Source organism: Abrus precatorius, unplaced genomic scaffold, assembly GCF_003935025.1.
Source record: "Abrus precatorius isolate BTA unplaced genomic scaffold, Abrus_2018 Scaffold2, whole genome shotgun sequence".
In the NCBI taxonomy this organism is placed as follows: domain Eukaryota; kingdom Viridiplantae; phylum Streptophyta; class Magnoliopsida; order Fabales; family Fabaceae; genus Abrus; species Abrus precatorius.
In genome coordinates, this window is record NW_020874362.1 from 13780926 (window position 1) to 13793258 (window position 12333).

The following is a 12333-nucleotide window of genomic DNA, read 5'->3' on the forward strand; positions in this document are numbered from 1 at the left end:
TTATCAATTCAAATGAAGAACTTCAATTCAAAATCATAATTAGCAAAAGGAGAAAGAAGGAAGAGATGAAACTGAATTTGTTGTTGAATAAATTGCGAAACCAATCCTCAAAAGTGTCTCAGCCCTTTTCAATCCCTGGGCTAGATGAAAGTCTAAGCCTCCATTAATGGAGGAAAACAAAAGGTAAAAACGGAAGAGAAAAAGAAGAAGAAAACAAAAACCCTAAAACATAAACCTAATCTCCTAACGTCTTAACCAACCCTTTTACAGCCTACTGCCCTAATTTAAATAGAGACTCTTAAGGGTTAAAACATAAAATCTATATAATAATTATTCAATTACATTAATCCTCCACTCAATAGCTGTCTTTGGAATCCTTATTTGTTCAAATTCGAATTCTGGAGCGAAAGTTATGCTTGTAATTGCTACTCAGTATCCATGATGAATCTGAGAAGATCTTCAATGGTATTTTTGGCCTTGAAGATCTATCCGATTCGATTTCTGGTATGAAGAGAAATTGTACCTCTAGATGTTAGCTTCAACACGCAACTAGAATGGGCTTAAATGGACATATGTGGACTGAGATATGGCCCAAATACTGCACCAAAGTCAGAAACCATGAGTGCAGCATTCCAACTTTTTCCAGGCCCAGTTTCAGCTTCTTATTATTAGAATTGGGTTCTGACCTCTCATAAGAATTGTGCGCCTTTCTCTTAGCTTTCCTAAAAATCAAAAATCACAATGAAATGAGTTCTACAACTCAAGATATGGTGCAGAAACCAAAATAGTATCAGAATTTGCCAAATACTGGAAAAATTAAATAAAGCCCAAATAAAATTCAAACATCATAAAATGATCCAATTCAAACCAATTAGGCACAAAAGAGGATTAATGAGCTAGGAATGAGAGGAAATAAGGTTATAAAAGTCTAATTGATCAATTTGGATCATCAGAAATTCCACGAAAAAATTGGTCTTGTTGCACTAAATGTAGCAAGGCTGGTTTAATTTCAAAGTGGTTAGCTTGAATAGTTGGTCTAACTACGGAAGAGTTATAGCCTTGCATGTTTGGAATTGTATAGTCTCCTAATATTCTCATCCTATGTTGTTCTGCCATCTCTATTTTTGGAGTTACCTGTCTTAGACGTGAACTTGTTTTGTTTGAAATAGGAGTAATTTGAATTTCTCGAGAGTGGACAACCTCTAATTCACTATCACTTCCTATGAATTTTTCTGCTCTAGCCTCTCTTCCTAATCTCCTTAAGGTTATGTCTATATCAGGATCAAAGACTAGAGTTGATTTATTTTTATTTTTGCAACGCAGATACAATTAAAAAAATACAGATATAGAAGAGGAAAACAAAAAACTGCACTAATTCACAATATACAGATGCAAAGTAACTACTTATAACAATATAAAATCAATCAAAAATTAAAACTACACACATATAGAATTAACTATTCAACTAATTGCAAACAGAAAAATTCTAAATGTAATCTAATATTGCAGAAACTTTAAAAGAAAGAAAAATGCTCAATCTAATTACTTTCTTGTTACTAATAATATTGAAAACAATATTCCCCGGCAACGACGCCAAAAACTTGTCACACTTCTAAAGAGAAGTTGATTTTACTAGCAAGTGTACTAGTGTTGGTGTAGCAAGTTATACAAAATTTATAGCTAGGGAGTTGTTTCACCAAAACTTCAATGTTGAATCAATAAAGTTCTGAACTTGGAAGTAATTGGAAAGAATTACAATTAGTTCCATGTTGTGTTATTCAGAGGTTAATTCCTTAACTCAGTGAACCTAACATTCAATCAAATCACTCTAATTCCTTAGATCTGATTCAATTTATTGTTGCTTTAAGTGTAAGAAACCAGAAGATTGCAAGAATAAGTTCTCTTATCCCTAAGAAAGCTATACTCTTGGTAATTAATTCAAATTTGAGAAACAAATCCAATTTCTATTGACAAGAGTTCCTTTGCATTTAGTTAATTAAATTTCCATTCAATCACTATGTAAAGTGCATAATTAATCACTCAATCCATTCCAAAACTTGAAATCCAGATCCAGAATCAATTTAACACGTTCTTTCTGGATCCACAATCCTTAACTATGAAGAAATTACATGGCCATGATAGCAAAGAAAGAGAAGAAGAGAAAGAACACAGAAGAAGCATCTTCAACCGATCTTCAATCCGATTATCTAGGTTGAAGCTCGGTGTTCATCCCCAATCTCTCTCTCAAACTCTCTTCACACCAAGAAACAAGTTGGAAGTGAAAAATGAACAAAAGATCCAAAGATCTGAGCATTTCTTCAATTTATAGATTTCCCGCCATGAGCACATTACTACTCTTCTTTACAGGAGTAGTCATGCGAAGGCTTATCTGGTGTTCTGGAAGACTGAAGTGATCACTTTCATTCATAAAAGTGGCAATGCTAGAGATCAAGTTGTCCGCGTGTTCACTTTCATGAGTAAAAGTGTCCACGCACAACTTACAAACCTGAAGGTCTCTCTAGAACGTTTACTCTTGTTGTCGAGAGTGATCACGCGCTACTCGCTCTGTATGGAGCTTCTTTGGAACATCCACTTTCACCAGCGATGCATCTATCATGGTTTTAGTAGCTGCAGTCATTCCATTATAAAATGTTTCAAGTTGCATCCACTCCAGTATGCAATGATAAGGACACTTCCTTAATAATTCCTTGTATCTTTCCCATGCTTCATATAATGGTTCTCTATCTTGCTGAACAAAAGATGTGATTTCCCTTCTTATTTTTGCAGCTTTTGAAGGTGGAAAATATTTTGTTAGGAACTTGTTCACCAAATCGCCCATGTTGAAATGCTACCTTGTGGTTGAGCTTGGAGCCAGCACTTGGCTTTATCTCTCAATGAAAATGGGAATAATTGTTACTTTTACAACTGTTGTTGCACTGAAAGTAAACTGACTAGCAAGTATACTAGTGTTGTTGTAGCAAGTTATAAAAAATCTTAGAATCAAATTGAGTTCCAAGTATCGTCCTCAGGGAATAAAGTTCTCAATTACCACTTCACAAGATCACAATTAGTTGAGCTTTACAAATTTCAGATGGATTTGGTATGAATGTATCAAAAATGAAATTAGAAAGTAAAACAGAATAGTTAGTACAAAAGTATATAGTAATGATGAATCCATATTTTACTAGTATTTTACAATAGTTTTTAGTGCAATTAATAAAGAAAACATGCTAGAAATAGTAGAAAACCCTTAAAAAAATAATAAAATGTTGCATGTCACTTTTAAACATAGTTATTTTAAAATTCATTGATTTTCTATGTAAAAAGTGACATTTCAAGTATGCTTTTGTAGGGAATTCTGAGCTAAGTTCATGAGGATTGGATGATCAAAGGAAAAATAGAAGAAAAGTAGCAAAAATTGGAGGAAAGAAGTTGATAATTGAAGAACAGCCTCTGAGTGATCACTTTCGCTGGTGAAAGTGATCACTCCAGAACCATAAAATGGAGAAGAGCTTCTGCGTAATCACTTTTGCTGGCAAAAGTGATCGTTCCAGAAAGGTTGCAATGAGAAGAGCTTCTGCGTAATCACTTTTTCTGGAAAAAGTGAGCGTTCCAAAGAGTCCTCCAAGAAGAGTAGCTGCGCGTGTTCACTATTACCAGCAAAAGTGAACGCGCAAGAAAGCAGCTTCTGCGTGTTCGCTATTTCCAGCAGAAGTGAACACGCGCATGACATTAGCAAAGGAAGCTTCTGCGTGGCTACTATTTTCAACAAAAGTGAACACGCGCAAGTGGAAATGAAGAATTAGCCTCTGCGTGATTACTATTGCTGGAAAAAGTGATCATGCCAGCAAAGCGGGAATTCTATAAAAGGCAGTTAGCTCAGGAATTTTGGGAGTTTTTGTTCATTTTTCATTTTCCATTTGTTTTTGTTGTTGAGACAGTCAGAGAGGGAGATTGAGGACGAACACCAAGCTTTATTTCTTAAGGGATCAGATTGGAGATTGGCTTGAAGATGTTTCTTCTTTGTTCATTCTCTTCTCCTCTTCTCTTCTCTTCTCTTTTTGTAATGTTTGCTTAAACTCTTTGTGGTTAGGAACTGTGAATCTGAAATGGAAATGTTGAATTGATTTTGGATCTGAACTTTGAGTTTTGGATTGGATTGAGTGATTGATTCTGCTGTTAAAGTAGTGATTGAATGGAAATTTGATCAACTAATCATAGAGGAACTCTTATCAATGGGAATTTAATTTGTTTCTTAGATCTGAATTAATTACCAAGGTTATTGGTTTCTTAGGGATAAGATATCTTAACCTTGCAATCTTTTGGTTTCTCAAACTTAATGCAGCATTTGATTGGATTAGATCTAAGGGATTGGAGTGATTTGATTAGATGCTAGATTCATTGAGGCAAGGGATTGTCCTTTGATTAATACAACGTGAAACTGATTGTCATTCCATCTAAATGCTTGAAAGTTCAGAACTTTATTGATTCAATGTTGAAGTTTTGGTGAAACAATTTCCTAACTACTCTTTCTACATCTGTTTACTATATACTTTTGTACTAACTGTTCTGTTTTACTTTCTAATTTTGTTTTTGATACATTCATACCAATTCCATCTAAACCCTGAGGACGATACTTGGAACTCAATTTAATTCTAAGATTTTTTATAACTTGCTACAACAACACTAGTACACTTGCTAGTCAGTTTACCTTCATTGCAACAACAGTTGTAAAGAGTGTGACAGAAGGCAGATTACTGGAACCTTGAGACTGAATCTGACTCAATTGAGTTGCTAGCTGACCAACCTGAATCTTCAAATCCTGAACAGTTGCTTGCATGTTCTGTTGAAACTGCAGATTGTTTGTAGCCATCTGTTGTATCATCTCCTGGAATGATGGCTCACTCCTTTGTGCAGGAGGGGGTGGTGGAGGTGGCTGTTGCCTGAATGGAGGCTGATATTTTCCTACAGCAGGTTGAAATGAAGGTTCTTGACTTTGTTGTTGCTGCTGCTGTTGTTGCCCTCCATTTCAGGTTTGGATGATCTCTCCAACCTGGGTTATATGTCTGGGAGTATGGGTTATAATTCTAATGCTGCTGATTTGGAGATCTATATTGCTGCTGTTGGTTTGTGTAGATTCCAGAAACATTTGCATCTGTCTCTTGCAATGTAGGGCATGAATCCGTAGGGTGCTCAGTGGAAATACATATGCCACAAACTCTTGCTGGTTGCTCGCTTACTGCACTTACTTGTTGTTGACCAATTGCCAAATGCCTCACCATGGTGGTCAACTCGTTGATTTTGTTTTCCAGTCTCTGATTTTCCACACCATAAACAGCACTAGTACCAGGACCAAGTGCTATCTCATCCACTCCCTTAGCAGCTCCTCTGAATCCGAATTTTTGAGTGTTGGCTGCCATGTTTGTAATAAGTTTCCTTGCAGCGTGTGGTGTCTTATCCATCAATGCTCCTCCACTTGCCGCATCTATCATACTCCTGTCCATCAAAGTTAGTCCCTCATAAAAATATTGAATTAGTAATTGCTCACTTATTTGATGGTGGGGACAGGTAGCACACAGCTTGTTGAATCTCTCCCAGTAGTCATACAAAGTCTCTCCATTTAGCTGCCTTATACCACAAATCTCTTTCCTTATTGCTGCAGTTCTGGAAGTAGGGAAGAATTTTTCCAGAAATAACCTCTTCATTTGATTCCATGTAGTGATTGTTGAAGGTAGGAAGTAAAGCCAATCTTTTGCAACACACCACAATGGAACTCTTTTAAATGCTTATGAGGATCTTCACCTGCAAGTCCATGAAACTTTGGCAACAGATGGATAAGTCCAGATTTAAGCTCATAGGAAATTATTTCGTCTTCAGGATATTAGACACACCATGACTGATACACAACATTAGGTGTGGCCAATTCCTTCAAAGTTAGCTCAGGGTTATTAGTCATATCCTCAATTTCAATCTCAGATTCACTAACAATAGGATTAACAGTTTCAGAAACACCAAGTACACTACCACTGTTTTTGCTAGCTCTTATCCTACGAAGTGTTCTTTTTTATCTCAGGATCAGGTTGATTCACTACACTAGGGTTGGCCCTGGTCATGTAAGGTTAGAACTAACAAGAACAAGAAGTACTCAATGAATACACAAAGTAGGTTTACAAAGCAAGTACCATCAAAATACAAGATATGAATGAAGTGGGACCATGATAAATCTCTTTTTGGTATAGGAAAACACCACAAAAATTTTCAGAATTTTTTGAATTGATTCACTATGGAAACTAGAAGCCTAAAATCAAGAAAAATAGGTCAATAAATGATAAAAAATAAAAAAAAATTTAGAAAACAGGCGAATTTTGAAATTCTGGGCAGCCTCAACCAACAAGGTGGGTTGCATTGGATAGAAAATTTTTTTCTACCCCAAATGCATATGCAATATGCCCAATTCTGAGTTTCCTAGCAAAAGTTATGCCACTTTTAAGTTTCACAAAAATTTTCTTGGCCACCACAATGTATCTCTTTTTCTACTAATGATTTTTGCAATCTACCAACTCTAAACACTAATAGACACTAAAAGAAATGCGGACACAAAAATTCAGATCAAGATTCGATCTCTAGTTATTTTTTTTGAAGTTTCAAAATCTGATGAATAGTGCATGAACAGTAAAATCTAATGGCAAAATATGCAGCAACTATGTTTTCTATTCCTACTAGTCCTCTGTTTTTCGCATGCTTCAGCCACACACAATGAAACCAAATTACACACTCAATTGCAAATTGAATTACAATGAAATAATGGAATAGACAATCAAAGGAACACCACTAAACACTAAAACACAAATTGATCGACACACACATACGAATTGAATTGCAAAACTAAAACTGAAAAACAAACACGAAATACTTAGTGATCAAATGTAATACGCAGTTTCAGAATCACAGAATCACAGAAACACAGAATCAGTTAGCACATATGATGAAATAAAAACAAAATGACTTATGTCCCCGGCAACAGCGCCATTTTGATAACCATGTCGCAATGGTATCAAACAAACTAAATTTTCTTAAAAATTTTGCAATAGAAGGAGTAAACCTAGGTCATCTCGCAAGGACATAAGAATCATTCTGTTTTTGGTTCCATCATGTAATTTCATATTAGTTTAGGGATGGATTGTTTTGAATTAAATTGTAAAGAACAGAAAAGAAAAGAACAAAGAATAATTCTAACGAAACGAAATATGAAGTTCAACCAAATCAAGATCTCAATCACTACAACGCAATTCTCATTGTTACACAAACACAATTCCAACGAATTTCCAATTAACAGTAATTCAATACAACATTAATAACCCGCAATCTAAATCTAGATTATGAATTCCATCAAAACAAGAATTGCAATCGCAAACCTAGTGCTCTAACGAAATTCAAAAAAATTGATTTATTGAATTAGATGAATTCATTTATTTCAAATCTGAAATTCTCATTCTCTGTTTAGAATGCAAATGAAAATTCAATATCATGAAAAATGTAATTATCCTAATCAGAAAAGAGGAGGAAGAGCGAGAATTCGATAGAACCTAACCCGAAACTCAAATGCAATGTAGTTCTTGAAAACCTTGAACCAATTGATGGATTAGCCTTGCTTCACGATCAAGCTTGCTTTGGCCAAAACCAGAAAATATGAAAAGATGGAAGGTAGAGAAACGAAAATAAAGGAAAGAATTTAAAATAAAGACTTTTTGAATTCTGAAAAATAATGAGCGGGAAAAGAAAAAACAAGGATTCGTACATAGAGTCATAACCTCTATTTAAAGACAAAATAATTGGGTTTAATTACGGCCCAATTCCCTAATGAGGTTCTTAAAACACCTAACTAAGTAAAAGACAAAATAATTGGGCTTAATTAAGGCCCAACTCCCTAATGAGGTTCCTAAACACCTAACTAAGTAAAATAAAAAATACAATCAAATTCTGAAAATTTCAGTGCAGGGCCGCAATATTGTGATGCAATTGTGGACCTGAAGATGCTCGAACTGGGATTTTCTCCCAACAGAGAAGTTGTAGATCTCTGTCTTACCTTTCTAGGGACACTAATTTTGTCCAATTCCAAGTAGTGTAGCTCCAGATATGGTCTTTGAAAGAAACTGTGTCAAAATAAGAAATTATGGCGGGAATTAAGAAAGATTTATATTTAAGTCCTAAATTACTTACTAACACAAATCTAAACTAACACATCAAACTAATGCACTAATGAAGCTCAATTAAACCAAAAACATGGAGAGAAAGATGTACTAAAATATGACTATCAGGCTGTTCTTCAATTATCAACTTCTTTCCTCCAAATTTTGCTATTTTTCTTCTATTTTTCCTTTGATCATTCAATCCTCATGAACTTAGCTCAGAATTCCTTACAAAAGCATACTTGAAATGTCACTTTTTACACAGAAAATCAATAAATTTTAAAATAACTATGTTTAAAAGTGACATGCAACATTTTATTATTTTTTTAAGGGTTTTCTACTATTTCTAGCATGTTTATTAATTGCACTAAAAACTATTGTAAAATACTAGTAAAATATGGATTCATCACCTGCATTTCCTTGTTCTTGTGTTTTGGAGTCCAGACTTGCTACTTTCCTCTTCCTTTTCATCAAGCCTCCATTTCCATGAACCTTGTTCAAATTATTCCTTCAAAAACAAGATTAAAAACTTAATTTCTAAGCAAAAATTCCACAATTGCTAAAATAACTACAAATTGAAAGAAAACTTCAAATCATTCTCTTTTTCTGAGTTTTTTTTGCTTTCTTCATATATTTTCCTTATCAAATGAGTTAGAATTATGCTAAAATATCAGTAAAAATATAGATTCATCACCACCCCAAACATAAATTTTTGCTTGTGCTTAAGCAAATCAAGCTAAACCAAGGTTAATTCCTCCATTTTTCAAAAATCATCTTACAAACTGCTTATCTCAGATTTTTCAATTTCCAATTTTGTGTTTTCTGCATCATTTTTCAATTAAGATGTTCATCCAAGTACTCATCATGACAATCACAGTGCATTCAACAAATTTTGAGCAAAAATTGCTATTGAAGTTCATATATATCAGCCAAGTTCATGTGAGAGACATTAAAAAGCATGTTCACTTCTCACTAGACAGTGTTTCCCTCATTACTCATCAATGTTTGGTTACTGTTTTCACTCTAAATCATCAATTTTACTACACTTTATCATATGCTTGCCCATATTCTCAATCTCCTCTGCTTAATACAGTTATTCACACATCCAGAGGACTTTTTGCAGGTTATAACAAGGCTTAGGTTAAGGTAGATACTGAACAAAATAGGAAGCAAAATGCAATTTCAAAAGATCAGAAGCATTTTGAGTGAATGACTTGTTTTGCATCATTTCTCACTAACTCCTTCAATTAGCAGCAAATAAATTGTTTTTGTGCAGCAGAATTTTCATTTTCATTTTTCTTTTCTTGCTTTCATTGAATTTCTTTTTCTCTGCAACAGTTTTCTGCGAATTCTTCTTTTTGAACTCCATTTTGCTCTTTTCAACTCAAATTCTATTTTTGAGCTCATGTTTCACTCTTTCCACAATTTTTCTGCATAATTTTCATTTTTGCAGCACTGTGCTATTTCTTTCTGGCTTTTTGAACTTAAAACTCAGATAGCTTGTTATTCCCCTACCCCAAACTTAGAAACTTGCTTGTCCTCAAGCAATTACAATATGAATGTCACCCCAAACTTAGTTTTAAAGCTCATTCTTGATTAAACTCATTATGCCTCTGATTAATTGAATGGTAAAAATTGGTTTTTCAGCAGAGCTTATTATGTGGTTTATTCAAGAAAAGGATATGAAGCTCAAAGGGGTGAACTAAGGCATTCAAGCATAAGGGAAAGCATTTAGGCTGACTAGTTATATCAACATGGCCTCCATCATGTGTGTGAAAACTGTAAACATGCATATTTAATTAAGAAACAAGGAAATTTATAGAGAATGCAGCAAAATGTGATTAATCACACATGAAAAAGAAGCATACAGCTCAAGTCTCACTAGGAATTTGTAAGTGACATGTTAGTTAATGAACTCACAATTCACTTTTCAGAATTATATGCACCTAGTGGCAAGACAACTTCATTTTGACAATACAAGTGTGATCTCATTTTGAGAATGGGAAAAACAACTTAAAAAGAACAAAATCAAACAGAATTCATAGAATTATCAATTGAAAAGCAATTGTTTCATAGAAGACAGTTCAATATGTATTCTACTATCAATAAAATTTTAGTGTATTGTGTAGCTAACACATGAATCAAGAGGTAAAGAATAACCCCCTTTTCATGGCAGCTTATGCATGTGTCATCATCCAATGTGTGTGAGAGATGTGTGAGTGTGACATTTTCTGCACAAAACACCAAAAATTTTGATGAATTGGCAAGTAAAAGGCAATTAATTGGAAAGCTAACATAAATGCATAACAGATATGTGAAAATTAAACCAAATTGTACCAATTTGTAATTACAACCCAAAAAGTTTGAACTTAACTACGGGAATTTACATAATTCCTAATGACAGAAAATAAATTCCTAAACTATTCATTTGCTCCATCTTCGTCGCCTGAAGTTTCTTCCTCAGAGCCCTCTTCTTCTTCTTCTTCCTCCTCTTCTTCCTCCACCACTTCTTCAAATGTCAGCTGAGGAAAATGGGTTATGTAGATTGGCATGTTTTTGAACACTGAGGAGCAGAGACATTGAGCATTTTCTGCTACATCAGGAGTATGGTACATCTCCTCTTTTGTCATAAAACAAAAATATTAAAATTTTCAAAAATCCTTTCCTCCAATTGTATTTCAAAACATGTTCAAGGAAGAATAGCCATAAGCACACACTTACACACAATTTTAGAATAAAAATGAAAGGAGAATAAATGACAATACTCCTCTCAGATGGAAGAGGTACGGAGATGTCAACGAAAAGGTGATCACCCCAGCAAGGCCTCCATCCTCCTCAGCGAGGGGTCCCACGTTCATGGAAATCATCCCTTGATATACGAGACAGCGCGTCACTGAATCGTACATCCATGCCTCCTTCCCTCCGAAGTTTGTCCCCCAAATCATTGCTCGTTGTGGATCTATCTGTCATGCAGCATGCAAACACACAAGAGAATACAACATAGAGAAACACACAAAAGAAAGAGTGAGTTCCAACATGATAGTCTACCAATAATCGATTAAACAAGGTAATTAAAGTGAATTAAAAGGAAATAAGAGGTCAAATTTCAAGAGACACATATTCTTGGATTCCATACCCAACCGTGTAGTCACACAACGTAAACAAATAATTAGAACTCAATTAACATCTAAATTAAAGCATATGCCACTCATAATATCACTTCTTCCTCAATTTCCAGCATTCCTCCAGTCAAGGTGATCGGAGACTCTAATTCCCTACAAGCACACATTGTACCTAATTTTCCAGGGACATTTTTCCCAATTTCATCTTTGTTCCTCAGGAATAAGTTCTTCCACGATCCTCTGCAATGCTTTCTCACGTCAAGTTTAGTGAAGGCTTGATGGCAACGTGTCCTGGCCACGGTGAGCTTCTCCACACCATTGGGGTAACCCCCCTTCACTACCCCCAAGGTCCTTCTCTTGAACCTGAACACTCCACATTCCCCAGCTGTGCTAAACTGTAACCTTGACTCCCCCTTTCACCTCTATGCACATGAATAACTCAAACAACTATGTACACACTTAGAATTTCTCAGGTTTCAATATTATCATCTTCGGATGGCACATTCTAGTAGCAGAGAAAACATCATATTAAATAATTCCTATCTCATTTCGAAACGAACTCAACACACAAGTCACAACAATTAGTATCAAACGATTAACCATCATGTAGTACTCATATCACCCAAGATAAAACAAAAACATTGAAATTTTCAAAAATCCTTTCCTCCAATTGTATTTCAAAACACGTTCAAGGAAGAATAGCCATGAGCACACACTTACACACAATTTCAGAATAAAAATGAGAGGAAAATAAAATGGAAAACAGAGATAATTATAATATTTTCTCAGAAATTTTACACAACGTAGACGCGGTTTCATCTCCATGCAAGAATCGATTTTTGAAAACAATAATCAAAGTAAATCAAAGCCTAAGTATAGACTAAGTCATATTTAATTTAGAGTTAGTTATAAAATCCCTTTTGTTTTACAAAAATTAGTCCATTTACTCTCGATCAAGTAAAAACAAAAAGAGGCTTATGTTCTTTCCATGATTTTTGTTGAGAAGGGTGTAGGTAGTGAGA

General features: G+C 34.7%; 1 non-coding gene across 1 annotated transcript; it reads left to right on the forward strand.

Moving 5' to 3' along the window:
* Window positions 1–2675: 2675 nt before the first annotated feature.
* Window positions 2676–2782, forward strand: LOC113860471. The gene has a single exon (XR_003503923.1). It is a non-coding gene; the product is annotated as a small nucleolar RNA R71 (small nucleolar RNA).
* The last annotated feature ends 9551 nt before the right edge of the window (window positions 2783–12333 follow it).